We start from the raw sequence: 16112 nt of genomic DNA, 5'->3' as shown, positions 1-16112 counted from the left end.
GCGGCGGGCCCGATCCGCTCCGGTTTTTGCGCGGCGGCCCGTTCCGCGGGCCGGATCCGCTCCGGTTTTTGCACGGCGGCCCCGATCCTGTCCGGTTTTTGCGCGGCGGCCCGTTCCGCGGGCCGGATCCGCTCCGGTTTTTGCGCGGCGGCCCGTTCCGCGGGCCGGATCCGCTCCGGTTTTTGCGCGGCGGCCCCGATCCTGTCCGGTTTTTGCGCGGCGGCCCGTTCCGCGGGCCGGATCCGATCCGGTATTTGCGCGGCGGCCCCGATCCGCTCCGATTTTTGCGCGGCGGCCCGTTCCGCGGGCCGCATCTGCTCCGGTTTTTGCGCGGCGGCCCCGAGCCGGTCCGGTTTTTAGCGCGGCGGCCCGTTCCGGGGTCCGGATCCGCTCCGGTTTTTGCGCGGCGGCCCCGATCCGCTCCGGTTTTTGTGCCGCGGCCCGTTCCGCGGACCGGATCCGGTCCGGATTTTGCGCGGCGGCCCGTTCCGCGGGCCGGATCCGCTCCGCTATTTGCGCGGCGGCCCCGAGCCGGTCCGGTTTTTGCGCGGCGGCCCGTTCCGCGGGCCGCATCCGCTCCGGTTTTTGCGCGGTGGCTCCGATCCGGTCCGGTTTTTGCGCGGCGGCCCGTTCCGCGGGCCGGATCCGCTCCGGTTTTTGCGCGGCAGCCCCGAGCCTGTCCGGTTTTTGCGCGGCGGCCCGTTCCGCGGGCCGGATCCGCTCCGGTTTTTGCGCGGCGGCCCCGAGCCGGTCCGGTTTTTGTGCCGCGACCCTTTCCGCAGGCCGGATCCGGTCCGGTTTTTGCGCGGCGGCCCGTTCCGCGGGCCGGATCCGCTCCGGTTTTTGCGCGGCGGCCCCGATCCGCTCCGGTTTTTGTGCCGCGACCCTTTCCGCAGGCCGGATCCGCTCCGGTTTTTGCGCGGCGGCCCGTTCCGCGGGCCGGATCCGCTCCGGTTTTTGCGCGGCGGCCCCGATCCGCTCCGGTTTTTGCGCGGCGGCCCGTTCCGCGGGCCGGATCCGGTCCGGTTTTTGCGCGGCGGCCCCGATCCACTCCGGTTTTTGCGCGGCGGCCCATTCCGCGGGCTGGATCCGATCCGGTTTTTGCGCGGCGGCCCCGATCCGGTCCGATTTTTGCGCGGCGGCCCGTTCCGCGGGCCGGATCCGCTCCGGTTTTTGCGCGGCAGCCCCGATCCGATCCGGTTTTTGCGCGGTGGCCCGTTCCGCGGGCCGGATCCGATCCGCTTTTTGCGCGGCGGCCCCGATCCGCTCCGGTTTTTGCGCGGCGGCCCGTTCCGTGGGCCGCATCCGGTCCGGTTTTTGCGCGGCGGCCACGAGCCGGTCCGGTCTTTGCGCGGCGGCCCGTTCCGCGGGCCGGATCCGATCCGGTTTTTGCGCGGTGGCTCCGATCCGGTCCGATATTTGCGCGGCGGCCCGTTCCGCGGGCCGCATCCGCTCCGGTTTTTGCGCGGCAGCCCCGATCCGGTCCGATTTTTGCGCGGTGGCCCGTTCCGCGGGCCGGATCCGGTCCGGTTTTTGCGCGGCGGCCCCGATCCGGTCCGGTTTTTGTGCGGCAGCCCGTTCAGGGGGCCTCGAGCCTGTCCGGTTTTTGCACGGCGGCCCCGATCCGCTCCGGTTTTTGCGCGGCGGCCCGTTCCGCGGGCCGGATCCGCTCCGGTTTTTGCGCAGTTGCCCCGAGCCGGTCCGGTTTTTGCGCGGCGGCCCGTTCCGCGGGCCGGATCCGCTCCGCTTTTTGCGCGGCGTCCCCGAGCCTGTCCGGTTTTTGCGCGGCGGCCCGTTCCGCGGGCTGGATCCGCTCCGGTTTTTGCGCGGCGGGCCCGATCCGCTCCGGTTTTTGCGCGGCGGCCCGTTCTGCGGGCCGGATCCGGTCCGGTTTTTGCGCGGCGGCCCCGAGCCGGTCCGGTTTTTGCGCGGCGGCCCGTTCCGCGGGCCGGATCCGCTCCGGTTTTTGCGCGGCGGCCCCGATCCTGTCCGGTTTTTGCGCGGCGGCCCGTTCCGCGGGCCGGATCCGCTCCGGTTTTTGCGCGGTGGCCCCGATCCGGTCCGGTTTTTGCGCGGCGGCCCGTTCCGCGGGCCGGATCCGCTCCGGTTTTTGCGCGGCGGCCCCGATACGGTCCGGTTTTTGTGCGGCAGCCCGTTCCGCGGGCCGGAGCCGGTCCGGTTTTTGCACGGCGGCCCCGATCCGCTCCGGTTTTTGCGCGGCGGCCCGTTCCGCGGGCCGGATCCGCTCCGGTTTTTGCGCGGCGGCCCCGATCCGCTCCGGTTTTTGCGCGGCGGCCCCTTCCGCGGGCCGGATCCGCTCCGGTTTTTGCGCGGTGGCCCCGATCCGCTCCGGTTTTTGCGCGGCGGCCCGTTCCGCGGGCCGGATCCGCTCCGGTTTTTGCGCGGCGGCCCCGATCCGCTCCGGTTTTTGCGCGGCGGCCCGTTCCGCGGGCCGGATCCGCTCCGGTTTTTGCGCGGCGGCCCCGATCCGCTCCGGTTTTTGCGCGGCGGCCCCTTCCGCGGGCCGGATCCGCTCCGGTTTTTGCGCGGCGGCCCCGATCCGCTCCGGTTTTTGCGCGGCGGCCCGTTCCGCGGGCCGGATCCGCTCCGCTTTTTGCGCGGCGGCCCCGATCCGCTCCGGTTTTTGCGCGGCGGTCCGTTCCGCGGGCTGGATCCGCTCCGGTTTTTGCGCGGCGGCCACGATCCGCTCCGGTTTTTGCGCGGCGGCCCGTTCTGCGGGCCGGATCCGGTCCGGTTTTTGCGCGGCGGCCCCGATCCGGTCCGGTTTTTGCGCGGCGGCCTGTTCCGGGGGCCGGATCCGGTCCGGTTTTTGCGCGGCGGCCCGATCCACTCTGGTTTTTGCGCGGCGGCCTGTTCCGCGGGCCGGATCCGCTCCGGTTTTTGCGCGGCGGCCCCGATCCGCTCCTGTTTTTGCGCGGCGGCCCCTTCCGCGGGCCGGATCCGCTCCGGTTTTTGCGCGGCGGCCCCGATCCGCTCCTGTTTTTGTGCCGCGGCCCGTTCCGCGGGCCGGATCCGCTCCGGTTTTTGCGCGGTGGCTCCGATCCGGTCCGGTTTTTGCGCGGTGGCCCGTTCCGCGGGCCGGATCCGCTCCGGTTTTTGCGCGGCGGCCCCGATACTGTCCGGTTTTTGCGCCGCGGCCCGTTCCGCGGGCCGGATCCGCTCCGGTTTTTGCGCGGCGGCCCCGATCCTGTCCGGTTTTTGCGCGGCGGCCCGTTCCGCGGGCCGGATCCGCTCCGGTTTTTGCGCGGCGGGCCCGATCCGCTCCGGTTTTTGCGCGGCGGCCCGTTCCGCGGGCCGGATCCGCTCCGGTTTTTGCGCGGCGGCCCCGATCCTGTCCGGTTTTTGCGCGGCGGCCCGTTCCGCGGGCCGGATCCGGTCCGGTTTTTGCGCGGCGGCCCCGATCCGCTCCGGTTTTTGCGCGGCGGCCCGTTCCGCGGGCCGGATCCGCTCCGGTTTTTGCGCGGCGGCGCCGAGCCTGTCCGGTTTTTGCGCAGCGGCCCGTTCCGCGGGCCGGATCCGCTCCGGTTTTTGCGCGGCGGCCCCGATCCGGTCCGGTTTTTGCGCGGCGGCCCGTTCCGCGGGCTGGATCCGGTCCGGTTTTTGCGCGGCGGCCCCGAGCCTGTCCGTTCTTTGCGCGGCGGCCCGTTCCGCGGGCCGCATCCGCTCCGGTTTTTGCACGGTGGCTCCGATCCGGTCCGGTTTTTGCGCGGCGGCCCGTTCCGCGGGCCGGATCCGGTCCGGTTTTTGCGCGGCGGCCCCGAGCCTGTCCGGTTTTTGCGCGGCGGCCCGTTCCGCGGGCCGGATCCGCTCCGGTTTTTGCGCGGCGGGCCCCGAGCCGGTCCGGTTTTTGTGCGGTGGCCCTTTCCGCGGGCCGGATCCGCTCCGGTTTTTGCGCGGCGGCCCGTTCCGCGGGCCGGATCCGCTCCGGTTTTTGCGCGGCGGCCCCGATCCGCTCCGGTTTTTGCGCGGCGGCCCGTTCCGCGGGCCGGATCCGGTCCGGTTTTTGCGCGGCGGCCCCGATCCGCTCCGGTTTTTGCGCGGCGGCCCGTTCCGCGGGCCGGATCCGATCCGGTTTTTGCGCGGCGGCCCCGATCCGCTCCGGTTTTTGCGCGGCGGCCCGTTCCGCGGGCCGGATCCGCTCCGGTTTTTGCGCGGCAGCCCCGATCCGATCCGGTTTTTGCGCGGTGGCCCGTTCCGTGGGCCGGATCCGGTCCGGTTTTTGCGCGGCGGCCCCGATCCGCTCCGGTTTTTGCGCGGCGGCCACGAGCCGGTCAGGTCTTTGCGCGGCGGCCCGTTCCGTGGGCCGGATCCGATCCGGTTTTTGCGCGGTGGCTCCGATCCGGTCCGATATTTGCGCGGCGGCCCGTTCCGCGGGCCGCATCCGCTCCGGTTTTTGCGCGGCGGCCCCGATCCGGTCCGGTTTTTGCGCGGTGGCCCGTTCCGCGGGCCGGATCCGCTCCGGTTTTTGCGCGGCGGCCCCAATCCCGTACGGTTTTTGTGCGGCAGCCCGTTCCGCGGGCCGGAGCCGGTCCGGTTTTTGCACGGCGGCCCCGATCCGCTCCGGTTTTTGCGCGGCGGCCCGTTCCGCGGGCCGGATCCGCTCCGGTTTTTGCGCAGCGGCCCCGAGCCGGTCCGGTTTTTGCGCGGCGGCCCGTTCTGCGCGGCCGGAGCCGGTCCGGTTTTTGCGCGGCGGCCCCGATCCGCTCCGGTTTTTGCGCGGCGGCCCGTTCCGCGGGCTGGATCCGCTCCAGTTTTTGCGCGGCGGCCCCGATCCGCTCCGGTTTTTGCGCGGCGGCCCGTTCTGCGGGCCGGATCCGGTCCGGTTTTTGCGCGGCGGCCCCGATCCTGTCCGGTTTTTGCGCGGCGGCCCGTTCCGCGGGCCGGATCCGCTCCGGTTTTTGCGCGGCGGCCCCGATCCGCTCCGGTTTTCGCGCGGCGGCCCCTTCCGCGGGCCGGATCCGCTCCGGTTTTTGCGCGGCGGCCCCGATCCGGTCCGATTTTTGCGCGGTGGCCCGTTCCGCGGGCCGGATCCGGTCCGGTTTTTGCGCGGCGGCCTCGATCCGGTCCGGTTTTTGTGCGGCAGCCCGTTCCGCGGGCCGGAGCCGGTCCGGTTTTTGCACGGCGGCCCCGATCCGCTCCGGTTTTTGCGCGGCGGCCCGTTCCGCGGGCCGGATCCGGTCCGGTTTTTGCGCAGTTGCCCCGATCCGCTCCGGTTTTTGCGCGGCGGCCCGTTCCGCGGGCCGGATCCGCTCCGGTTTTTGCGCGGCGGCCCCGAGCCTGTCCGGTTTTTGCGCGGCGGCCCGTTCCGCGGGCTGGATCCGCTCCGGTTTTTGCGCGGCGGCCCCGATCCGCTCCGGTTTTTGCGCGGCGGCCCGTTCTGCGGGCCGGATCCGGTCCGGTTTTTGCGCGGCGGCCCCGATCCGCTCCGGTTTTTGCGCGGCGGCCCGTTCCGCGGGCCGGATCCGCTCCGGTTTTTGCGCGGCGGCCCCGATCCGCTCCGGTTTTTGCGCGGCGGCCCCTTCCGCGGGCCGGATCCGCTCCGGTTTTTGCGCGGTGGCTCCGATCCGGTCCGGTTTTTGCCCGGCGGCCCGTTCCGTGGGCCGCATCCAGTCCGGTTTTTGCGCGGCGGCCCGTTCCGCGGGCTGGATCCGCTACGGTTTTTGCGCGGCGGCCACGATCCGCTCCGGTTTTTGCGCGGCGTCCCGTTCCGCGGGCCGGATCCGGTCCGGTTTTTGCGCGGTGGCCCCGATCCGCTCCGGTTTTTGCGCGGCGGCCCGTTCCGCGGGCCGGATCCGCTCCGGTTTTTGCGCGGCGGCCCCGAGCCGCTCCGGTTTTTGCGCGGCGGCCCGTTCTGCGGGCCGGATCCGCTCCGGTTTTTGCGCGGCGGCCCCGATCCGCTCCGGTTTTTGCGCGGCGGCCTGTTCCGCGGGCCGGATCCAGTCCGGTTTTTGCGCGGCGGCCCCGATCCACTCTGGTTTTTGCGCGGCGGCCCGTTCCGCGGGCCGGAGCCGGTCCGGTTTTTGCGCGGCGGCCCCGATCCGCTCCTGTTTTTGTGCGGCGGCCCGTTCCGCGGGCCGGATCCGGTCCGGTTTTTGCGCGGTGGCTCCGATCCGCTCCGGTTTTTGCGCGGTGGCCCGTTCCGCGGGCCGCATCCAGTCCGGTTTTTGCGCGGCGGCCCCGATACGGTCCGGTTTTTGCGCGGCGGCCCGTTCCGCGGGCTGGATCCGCTCCGGTTTTTGCGCGGCGGCCCCGATCCGCTCCGCTTTTTGCGCGGCGGCCCGTTCCGCGGGCCGGATCCGCTCCGGTTTTTGCGCGGCGGCCCCGATCCACTCCGGTTTTTGCGCGGCGGCCCCTTCCGCGGGCCGGATCCGCTCCGGTTTTTGCGCGGCGGCCCCGATCCGCTCCGGTTTTTGCGCGGCGGCCCGTTCCGCGGGCCGGATCCGCTCCGGTTTTTGCGCGGTGGCCCCGATCCGGTCCGGTTTTTGCGCGGCGGCCCGTTCCGCGGGCCGCATCCAGTCCGGTTTTTGCGCGGCGGCCCCGATCAGCTCCGGTTTTTGCGCGGCGGCCCCTTCCGCGGGCCGGAGCCGGTCCGGTTTTTGCACGGCGGCCCCGATCCGCTCCGGTTTTTGCGCGGCGGCCCGTTCCGCGGGCCGGATCCGCTCCGGTTTTTGCGCGGCGGCCCCGAGCCGGTCCGGTTTTTGCGCGGCGGCCCGTTCCGCGGGCCGGATCCGCTCCGCTTTTTGCGCGGCGGCCCCGATCCGCTCCGGTTTTTCCGCGGCGGCCCGTTCCGCGGGCTGGATCCGGTCCGGTTTTTGCGCGGCGGCCCCGAGCCTGTCCGGTTTTTGCGCGGCGGCCCGTTCTGCGGTCCGGATCCGGTCCGGTTTTTGCGCGGCGGCCCCGATCCGGTCCGGTTTTTGCGCGGCGGCCTGTTCCGCGGGCCGGATCCGGTCCGGTTTTTGCGCGGCGGCCCCGATCCACTCTGGTTTTTGCGCGGCGGCCCATTCCGCGGGCCGGATCCGCTCCGGTTTTTGCGCGGCGGCCCCGATCCGCTCCTGTTTTTGTGCCGCGGCCCGTTCCGCGGGCCGGATCCGCTCCGGTTTTTGCGCGGTGGCTCCGATCCGGTCCGGTTTTTGCGCGGTGGCCCGTTCCGCGGGCCGCATCCAGTCCGGTTTTTGCGCGGCGGCCCCGATCCACTCTGGTTTTTGCGCGGCGGCCCGTTCCGCGGGCCGGATCCGCTCCGGTTTTTGCGCGGCGGCCCCGATCCGCTCCTGTTTTTGTGCCGCGGCCCGTTCCGCGGGCCGGATCCGCTCCGGTTTTTGCGCGGCGGCCCCGATCCTGTCCGGTTTTTGCGCGGCCGCCCGTTCCGCGGGCCGGATCCGGTCCGGTTTTTGCGCGGCGGCCCCGATCCGCTCCGGTTTTTGCGCGGCGGCCCGTTCCGCGGGCCGGATCCGCTCCGGTTTTTGCGCGGCGGCCCCGATCCTGTCCGGTTTTTGCGCGGCGGCCCGTTCCGCGGGCCGGATCCGCTCCGGTTTTTGCGCGGCGGCCCCGATCCTGTCCTGTTTTTGCGCGGCGACCCGTTCCGCGGGCCGGATCCGCTCCGGTTTTTGCGCGGCGGCCCCGAGCCTGTCCGTTTTTTGCGCGGCGGCCCGTTCCGCGGGCCGCTTCCGCTCCGGTTTTTGCACGGTGGCTCCGATCCGGTCCGGTTTTTGCGCGGCGGCCCGTTCCGCGGGCCGGATCCGGTCCGGTTTTTGCGCGGCGGCCCCGAGCCTGTCCGGTTTTTGCGCGGCGGCCCGTTCCGCGGGCCGGATCCGCTCCGGTTTTTGCGCGGCGGCCCCGAGCCGGTCCTGTTTTTGTGCGGTGGCCCTTTCCGCGGGCCGGATCCGCTCCGGTTTTTGCGCGGCGGCCCGTTCCGCGGGCCGGATCCGCTCCGGTTTTTGCGCGGCGGCCCCGATCCGCTCCGGTTTTTGCGCGGCGGCCCGTTCCGCGGGCCGGATCCGCTCCGGTTTTTGCGCGGCGGCCCCGATCCGCTCCGGTTTTTGCGCGGCGGCCCGTTCCGCGGGCCGGATCCGATCCGGTTTTTGCGCGGCGGCCCCGATCCGCTCCGGTTTTTGCGCGGCGGCCCGTTCCGCGGGACGGATCCGCTCCGGTTTTTGCGCGGCAGCCCCGATCCGATCCGGTTTTTGCGCGGTGGCCCGTTCCGTGGGCCGGATCCGCTCCGCTTTTTGCGCGGCGGCCCCGATCCGCTCCGGTTTTTGCGCGGCGGCCCGTTCCGTGGGCCGCATCCGGTCCGGTTTTTGCGCGGCGGCCACGAGCCGGTCCGGTCTTTGCGCGGCGGCCCGTTCCGTGGGCCGGATCCGATCCGGTTTTTGCGCGGTGGCTCCGATCCGGTCCGATATTTGCGCGGCGGCCCGTTCCGCGGGCCGCATCCGCTCCGGTTTTTGCACGGCGGCCCCGATCCGGTCCGGTTTTTGCGCGGTGGCCCGTTCCGCGGGCCGGATCCACTCCGGTTTTTGCGCGGCGGCCCCAATCCCGTACGGTTTTTGTGCGGCAGCCCGTTCCTCGGGCCGGAGCCGGTCCGGTTTTTGCACGGCGGCCCCGATCCGCTCCGGTTTTTGCGCGGCGGCCCGTTCCGCGGGCCGGATCCGCTCCGGTTTTTGCGCAGTTGCCCCGAGCCGGTCCGGTTTTTGCGCGGCGGCCCGTTCTGCGCGGCCGGAGCCGGTCCGGTTTTTGCGCGGCGGCCCCGATCCGCTCCGATTTTTGCGCGGCGGCCCGTTCCGCGGGCTGGATCTGCTCCGGTTTTTGCGCGGCGGCCCCGATCCGCTCCGGTTTTTGCGCGGTGGCCCGTTCTGCGGGCCGGATCCGGTCCGGTTTTTGCGCGGCGGCCCCGATCCTGTCCGGTTTTTGCGCGGCGGCCCGTTCCGCGGGCCGGATCCGCTCCGGTTTTTGCGCGGCGGCCCCGATCCGCTCCGGTTTTTGCGCGGCGGCCCCTTCCGCGGGCCGGATCCGCTCCGGTTTTTGCGCGGCGGCCCCGATCCGGTCCGATTTTTGCGCGGTGGCCCGTTCCGCGGGCCGGATCCGGTCCGGTTTTTGCGCGGCGGCCTCGATCCGGTCCGGTTTTTGTGCGGCAGCCCGTTCCGCGGGCCGGAGCCGGTCCGGTTTTTGCACGGCGGCCCCGATACGGTCCGGTTTTTGCGCGGCGGCCCGTTCCGCGGGCCGGATCCGCTCCGGTTTTTGCGCGGCGGCCCCGATCCGCTCCGGTTTTTGCGCGGCGGCCCGTTCCGCGGGCCGGATCCGCTCCGGTTTTTGCGCGGCGGCCCCGAGCCTGTCCGGTTTTTGCGCGGCAGCCCGTTCCGCGGGCTGGATCCGCTCCGGTTTTTGCGCGGCGGCCCCGATCCGCTCCGGTTTTTGCGCGGCGGCCCGTTCTGCGGGCCGGATCCGGTCCGGTTTTTGCGCGGCGGCCCCGATCCGCTCCGGTTTTTGCGCGGCGGCCCCTTCCGCGGGCCGGATCCGCTCCGGTTTTTGCGCGGCGGCCCCGATCCGCTCCGGTTTTTGCGCGGCGGCCCGTTCCGCGGGCCGGATCCGCTCCGGTTTTTGCGCGGTGGCCCCGATCCGGTCCGGTTTTTCCGCGGCGGCCCGTTCCGCGGGCTGGATCCGGTCCGGTTTTTGCGCGGCGGCCCCGAGCCTGTCCGGTTTTTGCGCGGCGGCCCGTTCTGCGGGCCGGATCCGGTCCGGTTTTTGCGCGGCGGCCCCGATCCGGTCCGGTTTTTGCGCGGCGGCCTGTTCCGCGGGCCGGATCCGGTCCGGTTTTTGCGCGGCGGCCCCGATCCACTCTGGTTTTTGCGCGGCGGCCCATTCCGCGGGCCGGATCCGCTCCGGTTTTTGCGCGGCGGCCCCGATCCGCTCCTGTTTTTGTGCCGCGGCCCGTTCCGCGGGCCGGATCCGCTCCGGTTTTTGCGCGGTGGCTCCGATCCGGTCCGGTTTTTGCGCGGTGGCCCGTTCCGCGGGCCGCATCCAGTCCGGTTTTTGCGCGGCGGCCCCGATCCACTCTGGTTTTTGCGCGGCGGCCCGTTCCGCGGGCCGGATCCGCTCCGGTTTTTGCGCGGCGGCCCCGAGCCGGTCCGGTTTTTGTGCCGCGGCCCGTTCCGCGGGCCGGATCCGCTCCGCTTTTTGCGCGGTGGCTCCGATCCGGTCCGGTTTTTGCGCGGTGGCCCGTTCCGCGAGCCGCATCCAGTCCGGTTTTTGCGCGGCGGCCCCGATACGGTCCGGTTTTTGCGCGGCGGCCCGTTCCGCGGGCCGGATCCGCTCCGCTTTTTGCGCGGCGGCCCCGAGCCGGTCCGGTTTTTCCGCGGCGGCCCGTTCCGCGGGCTGGATCCGGTCCGGTTTTTGCGCGGCGGCCACGATCCGCTCCGGTTTTTGCTCGGCGGCCCGTTCCGCGGGCCGGATCCGCTCCGGTTTTTGCGCGGCGGCCCCGATCCGGTCCGGTTTTTGCGCGGCGGCCTGTTCCGCGGGCCGGATCCGCTCCGGTTTTTGCGCGGCGGCCCCTATCCACTCTGGTTTTTGCGCGGCGGCCCGTTCCGCGGGCCGGATCCGCTCCGCTTTTTGCGCGGCGGCCCCGATCCGCTCATGTTTTTGTGCCGCGGCCCGTTCCGCGGGCCGGATCCGCTCCGGTTTTTGCGCGGTGGCCCCGATCCGGTCCGGTTTTTGCGCGGTGGCCCGTTCCGCGGGCCGCATCCAGTCCGGTTTTTGCGCGGCGGCCCCGATCCGGTCCGGTTTTTGCGCCGCGGCCCGTTCCGCGGGCCGGATCCGCTCCGGTTTTTGCGCGGCGGCCCCGATCCGCTCCGGTTTTTGCGCGGCGGCCCGTTCTGCGGGCCGGATCCGCTCCGCTTTTTGCGCGGCGGCCCCGATCCGCTCCGGTTTTTGCGCGGCGGCCCGTTCCGCGGGCTGGATCCGCTCCGGTTTTTGCGCGGCGGCCCCGATCCGCTCCGGTTTTTGCGCGGCGGCCCGTTCCGCGGGCCGGATCCGCTCCGGTTTTTGCGCGGCGGCCCCGATCCTGTCCGGTTTTTGCGCGGCGGCCCGTTACGCGGGCCGCATCCGCTCTGGTTTTTGCGCGGCGGCCCCGATACGGTTCGGTTTTTGCGCCGCGGCCCGTTCCGCGGGCCGGATCCGGTCCGGTTTTTGCGCGGCGGCCCCGATCCGCTCCGGTTTTTGCGCGGCGGCCCGTTCCGCGGGCCGGATCCGCTCCGGTTTTTGCGCGGCGGGCCCGATCCGCTCCGGTTTTTGCGCGGCGGCCCGTTCCGCGGGCCGGATCCGCTCCGGTTTTTGCGCGGCGGCCCCGATCCTGTCCGGTTTTTGCGCGGCCGCCCGTTCCGCGGGCCGGATCCGCTCCGGTTTTTGCGCGGCGGCCCCGATCCGCTCCGGTTTTTGCGCGGCGGCCCGTTCTGCGGGCCGGATCCGGTCCGGTTTTTGCGCGGCGGCCCCGATCCGCTCCGGTTTTTGCGCGGCGGCCCGTTTCGCGGGCCGGATCCGCTCCGGTTTTTGCGCGGCGGCCCCGATCCTGTCCGGTTTTTGCGCGGCGGCCCGTTCCGCGGGCCGGATCCGCTCCGGTTTTTGCGCGGCGGCCCCGATCCGCTCCGGTTTTTGCGCGGCGGCCCGTTCCGCGGGACGGATCCGCTCCGGTTTTTGCGCGGCGGCCCCGATCCGCTCCGTTTTTTGCGCGGCGGCCCGTTCCGCGGGCCGGATCCGCTCCGGTTTTTGCGCGGCGGCCCCGATCCGCTCCGGTTTTTGCGCGGCGGCCCGTTCCGCGGGCCGGATCCGCTCCGGTTTTTGCGCGGCGGGCCCGATCCGCTCCGGTTTTTGCGCGGCGGCCCGTTCCGCGGGCCGGATCCGCTCCGGTTTTTGCGCGGCGGCCCCGAGCCGCTCCGGTTTTTGCGCGGCGGCCCGTTCCGCGGGCCGGATCCGCTCCGGTTTTTGCGCGGCGGCCCCGATCCGGTCCGGTTTTTGCGCGGCGGCCCGTTCCGCGGGCCGCATCCGCTCCGGTTTTTGCGCGGCGGCTCCGATCCTGTCCGGTTTTTGTGCGGCGGCCCGTTCCGCGGGCCGGATCCGCTCCGGTTTTTGCGTGGCGGCCCCGATCCTGTCCGGTTTTTGCGCGGCGGCCCGTTCCGCGGGCCGGATCCGCTCCGGTTTTTGCGCGGCGGCCCCGATCCGCTCCGGTTTTTGCGCGGCGGCCCGTTCCGCGGGCCGCATCCGCTCCGGTTTTTGCGCGGTGGCTCCGATCCGGTCCGGTTTTTGTGCCGCGGCCCGTTCCGCGGGCCGGATCCCCTCCGGTTTTTGCGCGGCGGCCCGTTCCGCGGGCCGGATCCGCTCCGGTTTTTGCGCGGCGGCCCCGAGCCGCTCCGGTTTTTGCGCCGCGGCCCGTTCCGCGGGCCGGATCCGCTCCGGTTTTTGCGCGGCGGCCCCGAGCCGGTCCAGTTTTTGCGCGGCGGCCCGTTCCGCGGGCCGCATCCGCTCCGGTTTTTGCGCGGTGGCCCCGATCCTGTCCGGTTTTTGCGCGGCGGCCCGTTCCGCGGGCCGCATCCGCTCCGGTTTTTGCGCGGCGGCCTCGATCCGGTCCGGTTTTTGCGCGGCGGCCCGTTCCGCGGGCCGGATCCGCTCCGGTTTTTGCGCGGCGGCCCCGAGCCTGTCCGGTTTTTGCGGGGCGGCCCGTTCCGCGGGCCGGATCCGCTCCGGTTTTTGCGCAGCAGCCCCGATCCGGTCCGATTTTTGCGCGGCGGCCCGTTCCGCGGGCCGGATCCGATCCGGTTTTTGCGCGGCGGCCCCGATCCGGTCCGATTTTTGCGCGGCGGCCCGTTCCGCGGGCCGGATCCGCTCCGGTTTTTGCGCGGCAGCCCCGATCCGATCCGGTTTTTGCGCGGCGGCCCGTTCCGCGGGCTGGATCCGCTCCGCTTTTTGCGCGGCGGCCCCGATCCGGTCCGGTTTTTGCGCGGCGGCCCGTTCCGTGGGCCGCATCCGGTCCGGTTTTTGCGCGGCGGCCACAAGCCGGTCCGGTCTTTGCGCGGCGGCCCGTTCCGCGGGCCGGATCCGCTCCGGTTTTTGCGCGGCGGCTCCGATACGGTCCGGTTTTTGCGCGGCGGCCCGTTCCGCGGGCCGGATCCGCTCCGCTTTTTGCGCGGCGGGCCCGATCCGCTCCGGTTTTTGCGCGGCGGCCTGTTCCGCGGGCCGGATCCGGTCCGGTTTTTGCGCGGCGGCCCCGATCCACTCTGGTTTTTGCGCGGCGGCCCATTCCGCGGGCCGTATCCGCTCCGGTTTTTGCGCGGCGGCCCCGATCCGCTCCTGTTTTTGTGCCGCGGCCCGTTCCGCGGGCCGGATCCGCTCCGGTTTTTGCGCGGTGGCTCCGATCCGGTCCGGTTTTTGCGCGGTGGCCCGTTCCGCGGGCCGCATCCAGTCCGGTTTTTGCGCGGCGGCCCCGATCCACTCTGGTTTTTGCGCGGCGGCCCGTTCCGCGGGCCGGATCCGCTCCGGTTTTTGCGCGGCGGCCCCGAGCCGGTCCGGTTTTTGTGCCGCGGCCCGTTCCGCGGGCCGGATCCGCTCCGGTTTTTGCGCGGCGGCCCCGATCCGGTCCGGTTTTTGCGCGGTGGCCCGTTCCGCGAGCCGCATCCAGTCCGGTTTTTGCGCGGCGGCCCCGATACGGTCCGGTTTTTGCGCGGCGGCCCGTTCCGCCGGCCGGATCCGCTCCGCTTTTTGCGCGGCGGCCCCGAGCCGGTCCGGTTTTTCCGCGGCGGCCCGTTCCGCGGGCTGGATCCGGTCCGGTTTTTGCGCGGCGGCCACGATCCGCTCCGGTTTTTGCTCGGCGGCCCGTTCCGCGGGCCGGATCCGCTCCGCTTTTTGCGCGGCGGCCCCGATCCGCTCCGGTTTTTGCGCGGCGGCCTGTTCCGCGGGCCGGATCCGGTCCGGTTTTTGCGCGGCGGCCCCTATCCACTCTGGTTTTTGCGCGGCGGCCCGTTCCGCGGGCCGGATCCGCTCCGCTTTTTGCGCGGCGGCCCCGATCCGCTCATGTTTTTGTGCCGCGGCCCGTTCCGCGGGCCGGATCCGCTCCGGTTTTTGCGCGGTGGCCCCGATCCGGTCCGGTTTTTGCGCGGTGGCCCGTTCCGCGGGCCGCATCCAGTCCGGTTTTTGCGCGGCGGCCCCGATCCGGTCCGGTTTTTGCGCCGCGGCCCGTTCCGCGGGCCGGATCCGCGCCGGTTTTTGCGCGGCGGCCCGAATGCGGTCCGGTTTTTGCGCGGCGGCCCGTTCCGCGGGCCGGATCCGCTCCGGTTTTTGCGCGGCGGCCCCGATCCGCTCCGGTTTTTGCGCGGCGGCCCGTTCTGCGGGCCGGATCCGCTCCGCTTTTTGCGCGGCGGCCCCGATCCGCTCCGGTTTTTGCGCGGCGGCCCGTTCCGCGGGCCGGATCCGCTCCGGTTTTTGCGCGGCAGCCCCGATCCGCTCCGGTTTTTGCGCGGCGGCCCGTTCCGTGGGCCGCATCCGGTCCGGTTTTTGCGCGGCGGCCCCGATCCGCTCCGGTTTTTGCGCGGCGGCCCGTTCCGCGGGCCGGATCCGCTCCGGTTTTTGCGCGGCGGCCCCGATCCTGTCCGGTTTTTGCGCGGCGGCCCGTTACGCGGGCCGCATCCGCTCTGGTTTTTGCGCGGCGGCCCCGATACGGTTCGGTTTTTGCGCCGCGGCCCGTTCCGCGGGCCGGATCCGGTCCGGTTTTTGCGCGGCGGCCCCGATCCGCTCCGGTTTTTGCGCGGCGGCCCGTTCCGCGGGCCGGATCCGCTCCGGTTTTTGCGCGGCGGACCCGATCCGCTCCGGTTTTTGCGCGGCGGCCCGTTCCGCGGGCCGGATCCGCTCCGGTTTTTGCGCGGCGGCCCCGATCCGCTCCGGTTTTTGCGCGGCGGCCCGTTTCGCGGGCCGGATCCGCTCCGGTTTTTGCGCGGCGGCCCCGATCCTGTCCGGTTTTTGCGCGGCGGCCCGTTCCGCGGGCCGGATCCGCTCCGGTTTTTGCGCGGCGGCCCCGATCCGCTCCGGTTTTTGCGCGGCGGCCCGTTCCGCGGGACGGATCCGCTCCGGTTTTTGCGCGGCGGCCCCGATCCGCTCCGTTTTTTGCGCGGCGGCCCGTTCCGCGGGCCGGATCCGCTCCGGTTTTTGCGCGGCGGCCCCGATCCGCTCCGGTTTTTGCGCGGCGGCCCGTTCCGCGGGCCGGATCCGCTCCGGTTTTTGCGCGGCGGGCCCGATCCGCTCCGGTTTTTGCGCGGCGGCCCGTTCCGCGGGCCGGATCCGCTCCGGTTTTTGCGCGGCGGCCCCGAGCCGCTCCGGTTTTTGCGCGGCGGCCCGTTCCGCGGGCCGGATCCGCTCCGGTTTTTGCGCGGCGGCCCCGATCCGGTCCGGTTTTTGCGCGGCGGCCCGTTCCGCGGGCCGCATCCGCTCCGGTTTTTGCGCGGCGGCCCCGATCCTGTCCGGTTTTTGTGCGGCGGCCCGTTCCGCGGGCCGGATCCGCTCCGGTTTTTGCGTGGCGGCCCCGATCCTGTCCGGTTTTTGCGCGGCGGCCCGTTCCGCGGGCCGGATCCGGTCCGGTTTTTGCGCGGCGGCCCCGATCCGCTCCGGTTTTTGCGCGGCGGCCCGTTCCGCGGGCCGCATCCGCTCCGGTTTTTGCGCGGTGGCTCCGATCCGGTCCGGTTTTTGTGCCGCGGCCCGTTCCGCGGGCCGGATCCCCTCCGGTTTTTGCGCGGCGGCCCGTTCCGCGGGCCGGATCCGCTCCGGTTTTTGCGCGGCGGCCCCGAGCCGCTCCGGTTTTTGCGCCGCGGCCCGTTCCGCGGGCCGGATCCGCTCCGGTTTTTGCGCGGCGGCCCCGAGCCGGTCCGGTTTTTGCGCGGCGGCCCGTTCCGCGGGCCGCATCCGCTCCGGTTTTTGCGCGGTGGCCCCGATCCTGTCCGGTTTTTGCGCGGCGGCCCGTTCCGCGGGCCGCATCCGCTCCGGTTTTTGCGCGGCGGCCTCGAGCCTGTCCGGTTTTTGCGCGGCGGCCCGTTCCGCGGGCCGGATCCGCTCCGGTTTTTGCGCGG

This window comes from Phalacrocorax carbo, unplaced genomic scaffold, assembly GCF_963921805.1.
Source record: "Phalacrocorax carbo unplaced genomic scaffold, bPhaCar2.1 SCAFFOLD_81, whole genome shotgun sequence".
Classification (NCBI taxonomy): Eukaryota; Metazoa; Chordata; class Aves; order Suliformes; family Phalacrocoracidae; genus Phalacrocorax; species Phalacrocorax carbo.
Note: the sequence above shows the minus strand (reverse complement) of the source record.